Consider the following 16,424-nt stretch of genomic DNA (forward strand, 5'->3'; position numbering starts at 1 on the left):
ACCTGCGGGGCAACTGAGTTTGGGGATAAGACTGTGCAATGTGCACAAGAAACACAGACTTTTTTTTTAAATTATGATTTTGGAGGCCTGACTCTTCCTCTTTGATCTATCAAAAAATTCAGTTCTCTACTTTTCACAGTTTCACACACCAGTTATTCTTTGTTTTCAACTACATTAAGGTCCTCCTGTACCTTCATCTTGGTCATTTTATTGCATGATAGCCCTTTTTTATTGACAGGGAAGTAACTTGTTGTTGTTAATATTTTCAAGGCAGTGCACTGGAGAGGAACATTGACTGGAGAAGCGTTGTCCAGCTGTCCCAGAGCCTGGAACAGAATCCCAAAACTTCATGGGCAGATATAAAGGGCTGGTGTGGTCAGGCCACTAGCTCCATCTGCAAGCCCTGAAACATTTGGCTAGATTCCCTGAGCAAGACAGAGAAAGGGGCTATTCTATGAGTTTCTTATGTAGATATTTAGATGTTTTTCTGTTCAAATCATCTTCCCTCCTCATGGAAAATACTTGCCTCTTGAAAGCTAGGATTAATGCTAAAACTGTTGTTACTCACATTACAAGGCAAGGTCTTCAAGTTCAGCCAGAATATATGATGATGATGTGATGATGATGTATGTTTGAGTCTCATATTTGGAACCAATGCCACCATGTCCAACAAAGGTAGAAGATTAAAGTATTAAATCTCCTTGGTTATATTAAATAATCACATTGATGATTGAGGCAGGGAAGGAAAATTAAGATCATGAAGCTGTCTTAAGCCATGCTAACATTTTGCTTACTTGGTGTATTGACACTGCCAGAAGCTACATCCTCATTCCTAACTTTTTATGAGTCTATATATTATAGGATAGTTTAACAGCAGGGTTTTTCAGCCTGCATGTTTGCAGTTCTCTCTGACTTCAGTTTCACTTTGCATGCCATCTTTCTCCCTTCCACGCCCTGCTCTTTCCCCTCAGTAAGAGATGCAAATACCAGATAACTGACAGTTTAAGAGCTTGTGATCACCACTGGCTTTCATGATTGGAGATCATTATTTAATGAGACATGAGAAATCCTCAGGCATGGAAAAAGTGTAGCTAGCTTAGAGTTCAGAGCTCTCCAGAGAACTTATGCCTGCAGATCTGAGATGGCTTAAATAATGAAGTTCCTGTCATTTCTGAGTGTGAAGGTGACCTCAAAGTGATCACTGCTCCTAACCTGCAGCTGGGCAAGTTTAAACAGTCGTGGTCAGAAGTGTAAGTTCTCTCTTTGATCTCTCTGAACTGTTGTTTATCCTCAATTAAATATTTACTTTGGACTTGTTTTCCAGTCTAGGGCTTTATGCTGCACGACGCAGGTGGAGACTCCTGCCATTTCAAGGCCACTGATATAATTTTCAAGATAAGCTTAAGTTTTAGTGTCTTACAAAAAGTCTGAGGTTCTTGGAGATTGAAGTAATTTCTAAAAGGAGTCTTGAACTTCTAAGTCACTTTACAGAAAAGAAAACTATAATGATTAGAGCACACCCTGATATATGGGAAGTTATGAGTAGGTTTAAGGATTTAGCTTAAGTCAGCAGGCAATTAACTAAAGCTAAATCAACATAGAGAATGCTATGTCCACTCAGATTATATCAGGCTAACATCAGTTTCTATACAAATATAAGTCTTACTTGCCTAATACCTTTATAGCTGTGTGAGTGCAACTTTACACAAGGAGCTGCTCTGAAAAGCATGAACATGTCTTTCAGTGACATCATTGCTATAATGCCATACTACGCCCTAAATTAAATAAATGATTTGGTGTCATGCATTTAGATAAAAATACTGATGTGGTACAAGATAGTCATCCATCACTTCAGGTATCCTGAAGTTGTTCCCAGCAGAGAGAGACCTCATTTCACGCAGATTCCCACATTCCCAGCAACGGCACTCAGAGATAGGAAGCAAGGAAACATTTGGACCACTGGTTTTGAAATAACCCATATGGCAAGGCAGGGCTGATAGCAGAGGACCTGGGTGCCTTGGGGGATAAATGTGAGCCACCAAGCCAGCAGTGTGGCACTGACACAGAGCTATGGACTTGGAAGCTCAAGGTCTTGGTTACGTTCTGGATCTAACGGCAGACGGCAGAACTCAGAACAAGCTGCAGATCCCCAGTGGATCCAGTCTGCGTTTTGTCAGAAGTGCACTGAAAATGTTCTGGTGGAACATTTCGGGGTTTATATTTTCTAATAAAACCATTTTACATTGCAATTTTCTCACTAGTCTCAACTGTTAAATTTCCACAATCACCTTTTGTTGTATTCATACAGTTTGTCCCAACATACTTGATTCATTTGACTGATAGTGTTTGGAGACTGTCTAAAAATTCATTTGCAAGGAAAAATGACCAGAAAAACTTAGAAGTAACCTTCACAAATATTCTTCTTCTGAGGTCTGAGTAGATGAAATTATGTATGTTAATGACACTCTTTGCTTCAGTATCACATCACCTCACAGTGATTTTATGATTAAAATATACTATTTCTCTCCTCATAATTCTTGTTTTCTTTCTGTCTTTAGACGATTGCTTTCCCAGAACAAGCATACTCTTTTTATGGATTCTGTTCATCTAGCATATCCCATATATGGGATACCATAATAATAGCATAGTATATTTTCAATATAATAAACATTTTAAAACAGTTTCTATTTTATATTCATGTGGTAACATTTAACGTATTTTCTGGCAAAAAGTAATTAGTATAATAATCATTGTGCTGAAATATCAGTAGTTTTTGAGCTTGAGAGTGTATAATCTAAAAGGAGAACTTCTAAAAACCATGTAGCTATTCATTTACTCACTGGGTTCTGATTCATCAGAACTCTAAATTCCTGTGAAGTAAAGCATTTAATCTTAGATTAATTAATGTTTTAAATACTTTTTTTTTCAAGAAAACATTTAAACTAAATCTATCTGTTATCAAACTGCATTAGAACTCCACATTAACCAGGACAGCCAACTGGGTTTAAAATGAACCATGAAAGTCATTCGGGCCATGTTTCTACCCAGAAACTGTACTGTTCCAACTATATTCTAAATTGAGGATGAAGATATATTGACAGTGAAGTGTTTATAGGAGAGCAGTTCACTACCTTATGAGAAGCAGAACACTGTATCTGCTCTTTTCAGCTGCATTTTTCCTACAGGTTTTAGCTATACAGCTATGCTGGCAACAGTCATACCTCAGACCAAAATGCTAAAAAGTCCATGCTGAAAATGACAAAGAAATGAATAACCTTATCTATCAAAGACGTCTTGAGTTTGTGAAGATAGAGCTGGATGGAAAAATACTTGCTGTGCCTGAAAAAGTGATCCTACTACATAGTTAACCAAAGGGTTCCCAAATGATTAGGCTTTTTAGAGGGTACACACAAATCCAGTATATCACTGTAACAAGATAAAATGCATATGAGGATAGTAAAGTCTGAAGTAGCAGACTAAGAGAGATTACAGATTTATAACTTAATCTATATTGTCAATTTCTTTCATGCCTTGGTTTCTGTTTTCATTCACATATTGCAAATGGCATAAACAGTAGAGATGTAATTAAAGAAATGAAACAGGAACACACTGGTAGGAAGCAGCAGTGTAACACAGCAGCCTCATCTGATAAAGCTATATTCCAGCAGCAGGTAAAAACAAGAGCAGCAGCTAAAACCCAGCAAAGGGCAGAGAATGCCTGTAACAGCACATCTGCTGCAAAAATTAGTGCACAGGATTAGTATTATTTTTGACCATTTCTTTTTTAGGGTTGAAATTTTCAAGTAACATACCCTGATGTTAAAGTGGTTTACAAAGAGAAAATAACAGTTTTTCTAATTCTTGTGAGGTTCTGAAACTGAGAGGAATTGTCAGTGCTATTTTTTTAACACCGGTTTACCTAAAGGACTCTCTGGATGTTTTATAGAAACCTTTTTATTTCTGTTCGAATTACTGTCATCAATGTCTGATGAAATAATATGAGAGAATAGGAAAGAAGGAAACATGAAGTCTTTAGCAAAGACTTTTTTCACCTAAGAAGTCTTTATGGGGCATTAGCATTGTAAATTTGCAAACCAGAAACTGAGTTTTAAGTAGGCAGAAAAGAGTCCCCATCACTTCAGATGATCAGCTTCATTTTTCTAGTTTGTTAACGTCCTATACCACTGTCTGCTTACTGGTATGATACTTTTTCTAAATTTCTTATCATTCTTAAATTTCTATTAGTATTTTATTCCTAAAAAATAAACCAACAAGGTAGAGAATCCGGGTATTCAGAGGTATCCTTTTGCTCTTTTTTTTCTAAGAGGAAGAAGTGCTGAAATCTTTTTTGTGTTATGACTTAAGAAGAGTATTGCAGGTTTCGATTTGTTTGCTTTTTTTTTTTTTTTTTTTCTTGTTTTCCCAAAATTTCCTGGCAGTCTTTGAGATTAAGACTTTCAAGGTGTTATGGAATAGAATTTAAGGTAAACATAGTTCATTTAATCCAAAAGCACATCAGTATGAGGGAGATGTCCCCAGAGAATTAGTCAAGAGATTTATCAATTCCTAACATCTTACACTGATTAATGTTCTTTTATCTGACAGGGAATATTCAAATATATAAACCTATAATACTGTAATATAAATCTATGCCTACAGGCATACAGGCAAAGTCACATTCATGGCTCTTACTAGTAGCTCTGTGGTTCCCATGAGGAATTTCAAAAGTCTAAATGTGCCATTACTGTTACCCAAACTTTAATCTGATCCCTAAACATGAAGTATAGGATAACTTTTAAAATTACCTTTCCTGGAATTCTCACCCGTTTAGAAACTAAAAATCATATCGGGAAACAGTTTTGCAAACCTGTGAGTGAGAGATGTTGTATTTTTAACATGTGAATATCTGGAAGATGTTTCTGTTTTCATGAGAAGTTGATGAAAATTGAATTCTCTAAGGCTAGGTGAAGTATTGATCATTTAAACCACCCAATTCTTCCCTGGACTGATCATGCAAAAATACTTTCATTTTGTATTACACTACAGAACCTGATAATACTGACAGAGCTGGCAGACTCAAACCTTAAACCACCTTATTTTTCTACATTCATCTGCGTAGATCAGAACTGTGTTTGTCTGTTCTCTAAAGGAAAAAAATATTAAAGAAGGGCAGTGCCAGAAACTCAGCACTCATACAACACTTTGCTAACAACTTGGTGCCAATAAGTGGCCAGTGGGACTGGTGACACACTTCCTTTCTGAGTACTGACAATAAAGAATTTGAATAGTACATTGCATAACCTGAAGATTTGCATTCCAAAAAATAGAGCAATAGTTGAAACGATCTACAAACTGAAATCCAAACACTCAGAGGGCATGAAATCAGCTATTCTCAGAGGCCACTACAGTTTGAAAAAATTGCCAGTCTTGCTGTCCTGCTCACTTCCCAAAATGTGACAAGCAAAGACAACCTTGTACGGAGCTCCACCATCACATTCTCAATTGGCTAAGCACTGGTACAGCTCCAGAAGTGAACACAGGCAGGTATGTTCTGTGCATCTTTATATATAGACATATCTCAACATATAGATTTATAATTTGATGTGATAAAATCCCCTCGTGGGAAATAACTACAGAGAAGCTTTCAGATTCTACTCTTAACTATCCATAATACGCATAGGAATCCATCTGTGAATGCTAAATTCATTTACACATGCAAATTGCATAAATGGTTGAGCAGTTACCAGATTTGTGTGCTCAGGTGGGGGATGATTTTAACATTTACCTCAAATTGTGTGGATGCAGTGTAGGCGTTCTTCTGAGTTTGTGACTAATATCCCCCACGGGAGACCTACGAAAGGGGGAACATAATCTGTCAAGAACACACTTAATTTGATTAGTTTGAGCTTAAACATTTGAGCAGCCTTTGAACCTGAGCCAAGATGGTTCCAGGAACCTTCTTTAAGACAAGCACCTCTGACTACAGGTTCAGGATTGCTGTCTCTTCCTTATTAAAGGAACATATTGTACATAAAAAGATATTATGCTGGATCTGAAAAATATTTTACAGGTATGCATTAAGTCTGTATTTAGGTACTTAAATACAACATGCACTACTTTCAGACAGTCCTGTGTATTTAGGGCATGACCCTGACTCAGGAGGTTACATATGACAATGTGTTTTTTGGTTCCATTGCATTTTGTGTTTCTGCTCACCATTGTCTTATCTAATTGTTCCTCTTGCTTTACACATCCACTGACTTCCTGCTTCTTCTAAGAGAGTGTAGACAGTCTATATGCAAAGAAGTACTAGTCAGTTTGTTGGGTTTGGGGTTTTTTTTTAAAGCTGTTTCTCCCCATATGTTCCTTCTCTGTGTTTTGAAGTTGTTTCTCCCCATATGCTGGACCTTGAGAGAGGAACGTACCTTCGGAAGTAACCAGCGCCCTTCAAATCCTTATCTAAAGGAATCCCACAGGAAACCTTGGAGCTCTTACAAAAATTTGGACTGTCTGTTATTTATCAGATTTACAAGGACACTAGTCTTTGACTATCAAGCCATCCTGAAGCCACTAACTGTTCTCGTCCCTTCTCCTTGCTTTTAACAGTAGAGGTAAACATTGACTTAAGTTTGCTTTGTGCCATCAATCCATAATAAAAAGGTTAACTATAAATGCTGACAAGAGCTTAGCTCAGTATTAGTCCAGAAGCCCTGACATCAGCGCCTGGTTATGTCAAGTTACAGGCTCTCTAGCAACTGACAACAAACATTTGGACCCAGCCTTTACCGGGTGGGGAAACTGCAAGAGCATCTTTCTCACAGTAACCAGTGGTCTGCCATCATTTCCCTGGTTTGTTAGTCAGAGACTTTAATGGGTGCACGTCTCTCAACATCTTCTTAGTTACAAAGTTCCCAGTATTAATTTTCCCTCATGTGAAAAGGCCCATATATTTCCTCTATGGCTGGTTCTTGTGACAAGCCAGAAACTGAAGTAACCTCACTTGAGTAACAACACAGAGACTTATTATAAAACTATCTTTTTAAGCATATTTCAATTGTGTCATTGCAATTATATGCACATAAAGCACTGCACAAACATCCAATGCTTGGGAAAGTTAAAAGGGATGGGTTGACAGATACAGTGTATTTTAATGTCTGAGAAGCAACTGGGTTTAGGAACTGTTCCGGGAGTACAATAATACAGTTTGGGCTTCTCTGAGGGTAGACATTATTATCCCTCCCTGAGGAAACCTAGGAAGCAGTCAAAAAGGAAGTAAATAAAAAATGTCAAAAATAACCTTGTGTAGAATCGTGACAGTGTATGACTTAACATCCTTTTGGTCAGGTAAATTAGTGAGAGTGATGTCATTCCAATCTTGATTGATTCCCTGGCCCTTTTCTTGCTTCCCTTTCCCTGCCTCATTTTGTTTACTCTTTGTTTTTTGTTGTTTTTAAATTTTGTGAACCAGGGTAAATCATACAACCATATCACAGCTGCCTGTGAAAACACATTCCCACAACGGAGCTGTAGCTAGTGCTAAACAATACTTATGAATGAATTGGAGACCATTACGTAAAAGAAATAAAAACACCATATTCTATTATTACATTAATTCAAAGAGCTTCTGATAGTGTATTTTTGGGCCAAATCCTGCTCTGCAACTCAGAACAGGGCAAAAGCCTTTTCAGTCCATGATTATTCTGTACTACTTCCAATTTCCTGAAATATATTCTGTCCACAGCTGAAGAGTTCCTGATGAATCCAGCAGTTTGAATCTAAGAGTGCTTGAGTTTATGATGTGGATATCTGCACAAATGTGCAGACCTACAAGGTTAAAGTTCAGGTTTTTTTAAGCAGTATATCTTCACACGTACTTGTCCTCAGCTTTCTTAAGCATATTATTTAAAGCATTTTAAAAAATACAGCCACTGCACTCAGAACTAATTTTTCTACATTTTCACCTAGAGTGATATCTTGTGCACACTATTTTTAAATAAACAATCCACAACAACAGAGGATAAGTGAGTTGACAACAGAGGTGGATCTGCTCCAAAACTCCAGTTCTGAACGTATCTGAACTTCAGCAAGTTCAAAGAGAAGTAAGTGCAATGAAACTCAGCCATTTTTAAAATGGTTTTTTTTTCCTGACTCCATGGGTTCCATTTATTTTCTGTGATACTGATGAGTTCTCACCTGGAGCATTTGCATTTACTTCTCTGAAAGACAATTTTAAATTGAAGTAGGAGCTGGGAGGAGCATCCTGCTAGCACAGAAAAGAGACTTGGTGGTTTAGAGACAGAGCAGGTGATTCCTCTTTTCCTTGCTGGTTGAAGGGGCACTGTTCATGTCACTACTTCTCCTTCCTTCAGCTGGCACCATGAGACTTCCTCTCCTCTTCCACACTTCTGCAATTGCTGACACCCTTCTAACAGTACAGAGAGCCACAGTTTCTGTGCTTGAACAGAAGTGCTTTTCAGAACTTTGGCTGCAAAACACAGGAACCCAAAGAACTTGTGTATTCTCTGACCTTCTTGCTTTTTTTTTTTTTTTTTTTTTTTTTTTTTTTTTTTTTTTTTTTTAGTTCCTTAACATATGCAAAGCCCTTGACAATTTCAATGTTTTTCTAGGGGAAAGGACACATGTGCCTTATGAGGAAGACACAAGGAGCATAGTAACCTCTATGTAACAGATTCTCTTAACAGAACCTCTCTAGCCAAGCATGCACAAACTAATCTTTCAGCCATAAGATACAAGACACAGCATTTTTAGGCCTTGGGCTGATCTGGTACAGCTGACAGGTTACAGCCATTTGGCAAGCCAAATAACATCCAAGAAATGCATAGTTCACTGGATGAAATTTCTCTATTTCTAAAAGGAAAAGTCAGCCTTGGGAAGTATTTCTGCAGTTACGAAGGCAGTGGCATGATCCTTTGGTGATGCCAATAGAAGTCCTGCTGAGCCTGAGGCAGTTTGAGTGGTATTCCCTCTGCTGCCACTCCTCCACTGCCAGTAGCATCTTCCTGTGCCCATTCTTGCAGTAGCACCATCCTCCTGCGCCCATCCCTGCAGCAGCACCATCCTCCTGTGCCCATCCCTGCAGCAGCACCATCCTCCTGCGCCCATCACTGCCCCCCTGCCGCAGCCCCACCCTCCGGCACCCATCCCTGCAGCAGCACCATCCTCCTGTGCCCATCCTTGCAGTAGCATCCCCCAAGGTGCTGCCAGCACTGCGGCTGCGGAGAGGAAGCACTCCAGCCTGGGGCTGGAGCAGGTGGAGGAGAACCTGCAGGGGCCAGCATTCAGAGCAACCTTGTTAAGCAGCACGCACCTGCCAGCAGTGGCATGCCCTGTGCATCTCCTCCATGCATGATCCAACATGCCCCGTGTCAGACCAGGATTAGGAGCTGAGATGTGGGCATGCATTCTCAAGCGATGATTCCCTCTGACCTCCTCCCCTCTCACGTGATGCAGTCACTTGAGAGTCTTGCTGTCCCAGGCTTCTGACAGTTCAGAGGTCTGCAAAGGGGTGAGCCAGACTTGTTTTATATTGCAGATGAAATACACCTGGGACAATGGTTAAAAGGAGACCTGTCTGTCTGCAAGAGTTGGAGGATTTTAGCAGTATGGAGGGCTTGTATCCATCTCCTACATAAATGGAATTTCTGAAAGAATAAATGGGCTGTCTGTTTTCCAGTCAGAGGCTTGCTGCTTTTTACTTGTCATCTTATTCCAAGACGCTATTTTTTCAGAAGTGTATTTGGTCCAACAAGTGCACTTGGGAGCCTTCACCCATGTCCTCACAGCCACTGTGCTCAGCTGAGCCCATTCACAGCAGAGCAGTGCCCTGTGCCAGGCACCACGTATGACACAACACTCTATTAGCTATCACTCCATGAAGCAGACACTCAAGAAGGAACATTTCTTAATAGAAACTGCACTGTCCAAGCATGAAGAATGTATGGAGATGGACCACTCAAACAGGACAGAGTGGTGGTGTAAAACCTTTCCCTTTCCCCCACATTAGTTGCAACCTTTATTCTTTGTCTTTATAGTTCAGTAGGTAGAAGGGCTTTGGTAGTCCTTTCCAGAATGAGAAGAAGAAAAAAATACCCTCACTCCTCCCAAATAATCTTTTGTTGTCTTTAATCAAAATTTGCCTATGTGCAGAAGTGTAACGAGTTATTTTCCACTTATAGCCAACCTGAGCATTAACTAGAACACAGGTGTTGTAGAAACCATGTCTTGGCCCTGTAAAAGGGCTGAAATTCCCTCAGTATTGTGCTGTGCGCAGTCCTTCAGGGAGAAAGTCAATACGAGGAATAAAGAATATACAGTATTACTATTGCTATCCTATATATGTATCTGATTCCACTGTCTTCCCTGTTGGCCCGACAAGTGTTGATATTACAGCAGAGGCAGCTTATCCAGCTAGAAAACAAGCTGGCTGCAAGACTAGCCATAGAGAAGATACTGTGAGAACAACCAGGATATGAGAAACTGCCAGAGCTCAGTGGGAATAAGTTATATGCCTAAAACTGCCCCCAGAAGAACAATAAATCTTTCAAGTTTGGAGGACTTTCTATTATAGAGGACTTCATAACTCAGCTTCGTGAATGTGACTATTTCGGCTGAGGGCTTTGCACGTCGCAGGTGGCCTGTGTTGGTTTCAGTGGTTTTTTACAGGTGCTTAAAAGAGGATTTGTGAGTTCTGATATATTGCCTCCCATATGTGAGACAATATTTAGTGTTACAGAAAGATGTGACTTCTTGTGCCATGCATTCCAGTTCATGTGTAATGTCCCACAGTCAGTTTTACTACCTTACCAACACAGAATTTACATAATTTTAAGAAATAAAAATGTGCTAGGAAGCAGGGAAAGTTCTACTGACTTTCTAACTCTATGCCTATGTAATATCTGCCTTTCTGTGGAGCTGAGTTTAAAAGTTGGATCAGGTGTGCTGGAATCTTTCTCCTACCAAGTCTGTTTAAAACCAAGCATAAATGGTGTAAAGAGACTTGCCAAAAAAGGCAGAGAACTGGATAGGCAGCTTTGAAATTAGCACAGGAGAATATCAGAGTCAGTCTTTCCATTGTTATTTGAATGCCCTCATTACTACATGGTACAGTGTATTCTTTGGAAAAGGAGTGCATATGGGGGAACAGATTGGACAGTGTTACAGTCTGAAGTTATTTGCTATTCACTCTGCAAGGTACAACTGAAAACATAATTCACTGCAGGGACTAACCAAAAGGTGCATATTGCTTGTGTGTGCATTGGCAAGCTGTCAAGGTGCTGCTGTGAGCTAGCTCTTCCTTACCCCTGCCCCCTGGTCCTGAAGTGGGTACTCAACCATCCTGAAAAGCCTGTGCTGCACAAGTCACAAATGAAAAGACCACGATGTTATTTGGTCTGCTTCCTTGGTAGTGCTAGATCCCATCTTTTATATTATTCAAGGCCTTTTTGCTTTTCCTTTCTTTCTCTCTCTGCACCACTGTTTGAAGATATTCAGTCCTTCTATCCACATAGGACCGAATTCAAGCTTTATGTCTAAACCACAATCAATGTAAATAATATTAGATTTCTAATATGGAAAACTGCCAGACTCAGAGGAATTCTCCACAGAGTGGAGACCATAAGGAAAGCTTCAGATTTGAATTGGATCTTAAAACTTGGGATCTCTGTTCAAAAACAGATGAGCTTGCATCAAGGTGAATGGAGAAAAGACATTTTAGTTTAGTCACCCCAGATAGGAAAGCCAACTTTTTTCTGGAAAATAAAAATGATAGCTGGAGTATCTGTTCATTGTGTGGCCCTGTTGCCCACAACATGGCCAGCAAAGGCCCCCCCCCATGGCAGCCAGCCTGCACAACTCTTCCTGTAGGGCTCCATCCCACCCTTTTGTCCAGTGCCCAGCTTATGGCAGTAGCAGTCTTCCCACTGTGTCTTGCCAGTGAGGAACCACAGCAGCTTTTCCCACTGTTCTGTACTAATGACAGATATCAAAATCCCCTCTCTGCTTTACCTACGAACCCCAGTAATGTCCTTACCAAACTGCTCTGTCAGATTTCCACACATTATCATGATAATAGATATTCCAATTGTAATATTCCCACGTTTTCCAAGCAGCATGCCCTACAAGCAGTCCAGGTATAAAGAGAGGCAAAGGAATTTAATCTCTCTAAATGTCATACAAGGCATCTGTAGACTCTGATAGAGAGCTGCAAAATAACTCACTTCCCACTGCTGAGAATAGATATTTGTTAGTCAAGATATAATTGTGCAACTAGAGCTTTTCCCAGCACTAGCAGGAAATTTGGGAGGCATGTCTTCAGTTGATACATGCAGGTTTAATGATCTTGTCCAAAGTGCTTGTAAAAGACTAGTGTTGAGACAAGCCCAGAACTAAACAAGGTCTTCTTTATTGAGCAAGGCTGCTGTATTTGCACTAGACAGTACAGCAGAAGAAAGACTTCTCCAACAGCTCATTTATTTATCTGGCTTAGGCATTACTTATTTGTCATGTTTTAATAGCTCTGTGTCGATTATCAGTTCCTTTACTCAAAATGGAAGTTGCATTGTCATCTGTTTATAATAGACACACACTGAAATAACATACAACACAGTTAATGTCAACTGGCAGGTTCTGGACACTTCTGGCTAGTGAAAGTAGCGCAGTTTCTTCAACCTGGCTATGGAAAATTATTATTTTGGTAGGGCAGAGGCAGATGTCGTGTAATCTGTTGTATACCTAGTACAATAATTTCAGCAAGGTAGCCCAAGCTTGTGACACAGCGGCAGTAATGCAAGACTGTAAGCTCCAGACTACTTTTAGATTTATCTTGGAAGAGGGGGAGTGAGGGGGTGGGGGAGCGTAGTTTCTGCAGGACACATTTCTGCACTCAGATATGGGCTGCGGTAATCAAATCTCTCTTACGAAAATTAAGGGCTTCAGCCTTCTTGGTACACTGCCAGGGCAACCTCTACTTGGACAAAATGCTGCTGCTCCTCCTTCCCCTGTGAAAATTTCATGACAAAAGAAGATGATGCAAATTGCTTTATAGGATCACAGACACACCTTTATTAACTCTGATTGTCACTGAATTGCAAAAGCTTGGGGGTGAGAGTAGGGAGTAGTGAAGCAAGGGTAGAATATGAAGCAGACCTAAGAGCCAGGCTCCCCAGCCGGAGAATCTTTATTGTTACAAGTATCCACAGTCAGTGAGAGTTCATGGCTGCTGAGCTGAATGAGCTTTTGCAGATTGGTTCCATTATTTGCATACACTTCCTTGTTCCAAAGAAATCTTGCAAAAAACACATGCAGGGAAAGCACTGAATTTTCTGTCTTGACTGAAGCAATGCCATCTGCAGAGTTCGCCCATCTGCTTATTGACTTTATCTTATAAAATAAATGAAATAGCCCATTTAGTTTTTATTTCCTCCTCCTCCTCCCTTTTTCGCCTCTCTTTGGCAAAAGAAATAACTAATATTCAAAGGAAATGAATTGTGAAACCTCTAACAGGCTGCTAACCATTAGTTTCTATAACCCATGCTGGGAATGCAGTATTCCCTGGGGATGTTCAGCCTCAGATGGTCCTCTTGAATGAACCAAGAAGCTTGGGATGTTCACCTCTGTTTGGATGCCCTTAGAGAGACCCACATATTCTTCTCTCTCTCTCTCTCAGCTGCTTCAGAGATTTTTGCAGATGTACAGGTACAGTTAGGAATTGTCTATTCTTATGCTCTCTGCCTTCCCTCAACTCTGCTTCCTGACAGACCTCCCCCACACCTCATTGTTGGCACCGTTGTGAGTCTGACCTGAGTTACCAGGACTTCCCCAGAGCTCCCAAAGGAGAGCAGCAACATGGGCAGTTTGAGTTTGTTTCCATTCACTCACTGCTTCTTCACTTTCCCTGGACTTTGTTCCAGTTGTGAGACAGAATGATGAACAGAGCACTGCTGAGGTGCTACACAACAGGAGGAAAATATCCAGCATCTGACTTGCTTTTCCACCTCAGTCATGGGTTATCCTGCAATTGACTGTGACCATGCACACACACATCCCTACAAAGTCACCGAGAGCCAAGAGCATGGTGCTCACCATGAGACCTGGAAGTTAGAACCTGCAGGCAGCTTCTATGCTTAGAGCAATGACAACAGTCCTGCTGTTGACTGAAACACTAGACCAGGTGGATTTTTTTCTGATGCTCTAACCCAGTCACTTTTGTGCCAAGTTAACTCCCAACAGTCATATCTGCAAGTCACCTGGATTTGCTTGCTGAGTTTTGGCATGTGGGAGGAACCACTGGAAGGCAGTAACACTGACATCTAAGTTCCTCCAAACTCTCTTATAACACCTCTCCTGGTGATGGTCTAGGAGGGTTCAAGGCATAAGTTAAAAGCCACTAACAGCTTTGCAGGCCCTTCACTTGCAGGACAGCTGTGGGTGTTAGTGCTCAGCCTTTGCTGCTGGTATTTCCCAATACCACACGTGACGTGGAGGGATCACAAAGAACCAGGTGCCAGGCTAAGGGGCTGTGGAGGTTGACTATGCCAGGAACTCTTGTCTTCTTTCAAAACTCCTTTAAACACATAAGAGAGAGGCACATGCATAGAGACCGCATGGGCTATGACCCTTCTTTCATTCCAGGACATCAAGCACAAAAGCAACTAGTGTCCATAGGAAACAAAAATCTTAAAAATCCATACTCCTTTAACTGCATGTAGCCAACTCTCTCACTTACTTACTCCATCTTTTCTTCCCCTAGATAAGGAACCCAATCTAGCCTCACAAGCTGTTGCTGCAGGGTTTGGAACAGGAGAACAGATGATAAAAATATGATCCTTTTCAATGTTTTTTTTGGTGTATAGCTGTCTTCATTTGTTATCTACGAGGCTCTACTCACCCAAGAGGGGGGAAAAAAAACCATCAACCTTCCCTCTGCTTTTCCTCTGCCAAAATTATGTGCTGACTTTTTCTCTATAAAGGGAAGAGATAGGTGGGAACAGAACAGCTCTTCCGGCATGTTGACTAACAAAACGTGAGTGCTACACACCGTGCATGGAAGGGAGCCCAGCGTGGATTCGGGAGCTGCCCAGTCACATACAAGGCCCTTCATTGCACAGCCTGGCACACAGACACACAGCTGTGCAACCCAGCTGGGAGACAGGGGAGGCTAACAGCTCCTTGAATTCTCCCCTGTAATCCAGCACTGTCACGTTCAGGCAGTAACACTGGAGAAGGTATGCACTGCACGCACTGCATGACACCAGATTGATAAAAGTTAAATTAAACTGGTTTGGGAAACAAGTTTCAGGGTGATGTGCAAACATTCATCCATATTACTGTACACAAATAAAATTTAATTCCTTCTTAATGACACAAAAATAAGACTTGAAAGTGATGTTTTACATAACAAAATAACAGATTGTTGCATATTCACTGACTCTGTTACCATGGTGCTCAGCTATCCTTGAACATATTATCTAGAAGAGTAATGTCCTCCGGGTATCATGGTGGTAAAAGCCAGTCCAGGACTGACATTGTATGAGCTGGTCTTTTTTTGTAGAGCTGTATTCTGAAATGCTTAGATCACTGACATGAATGTCAGCATGAAGGACTGCCGTAAAGCTTTTGGCACTACCAGTGAGGTCATGGTGGAACAGAAAGAGAAGGCCAGAGTTTTTCTTTTTAAAATATTTTGAAGGAAGATGTGTTTCATCATCCAGTGACTGCTATGGATGGCTGAGGAACAAGTCAAGGAAATAGATGCAGAAAAACTGTTGAAATACCTAGGCTTCTTCCTGATGAAGATATTTCTCTCGAGCACTGCAGGTACCTCAGTGAAAAACAGATGATCCAAATGCATATTTTTCCTTGAACATATTACAGCCATTCCACACAGGTATTGTACTCATCACCAGTTATTCATTAAGCAGCATGACTAACATCTGTCATGTGGTGTTTGTTCACTCATTATCTGTCCATGGGTGAAGAAGTCTGTTGCAGTGGTATGCAGGTTGTTTTGGTAAAGGTTTTTATTATTTTTATTATGATTTACTATGTGTTACTTTACATTCAGGGCATAAAATGTGCTTTGTGTAAATACATAAGCCAAAAGGTATGAACAATCCCATGGAGAATTTTTGAACTTTCCACAAATGCCTCATATAAAATTCTGCATCATCTGCAGACCATTCTTACCCTCTCTGTGTGCACTGGACTGCATCAAAGAAGCCAAACTGCTCATGATAGTCACGACAGCGCACCCCTCAACTTAGTCAAACCATACGTGGCTAGATGCAAAGCACTTGAAGATAACGTTGGAGGTGTCTAAATTTCAAGTTAAAAAAAATGAAACATGCAGAGCTGACAGGCATTGACAACAGTCATCAACCAGCCCAAAACAGACTTCTAAGTGAAAA

The 16,424-nt window shown here is 40.5% G+C and overlaps 1 long non-coding RNA gene across 1 annotated transcript; it reads left to right on the forward strand.

The window, feature by feature from the left end:
• The first annotated feature begins 4,729 nt into the window (after window positions 1-4,729).
• Window positions 4,730-10,382, forward strand: LOC108448638. The gene is made up of 4 exons (XR_001864594.1): window positions 4,730-5,544; window positions 6,385-6,611; window positions 7,966-8,099; window positions 9,554-10,382. It is a non-coding gene; the product is annotated as an uncharacterized LOC108448638 (long non-coding RNA).
• Window positions 10,383-16,424: the final 6,042 nt, after the last annotated feature.

The sequence above is a fragment of the Corvus brachyrhynchos genome, unplaced genomic scaffold, assembly GCF_000691975.1.
Source record: "Corvus brachyrhynchos isolate BGI_N302 unplaced genomic scaffold, ASM69197v1 scaffold188, whole genome shotgun sequence".
NCBI lineage: Eukaryota > Metazoa > Chordata > Aves > Passeriformes > Corvidae > Corvus > Corvus brachyrhynchos.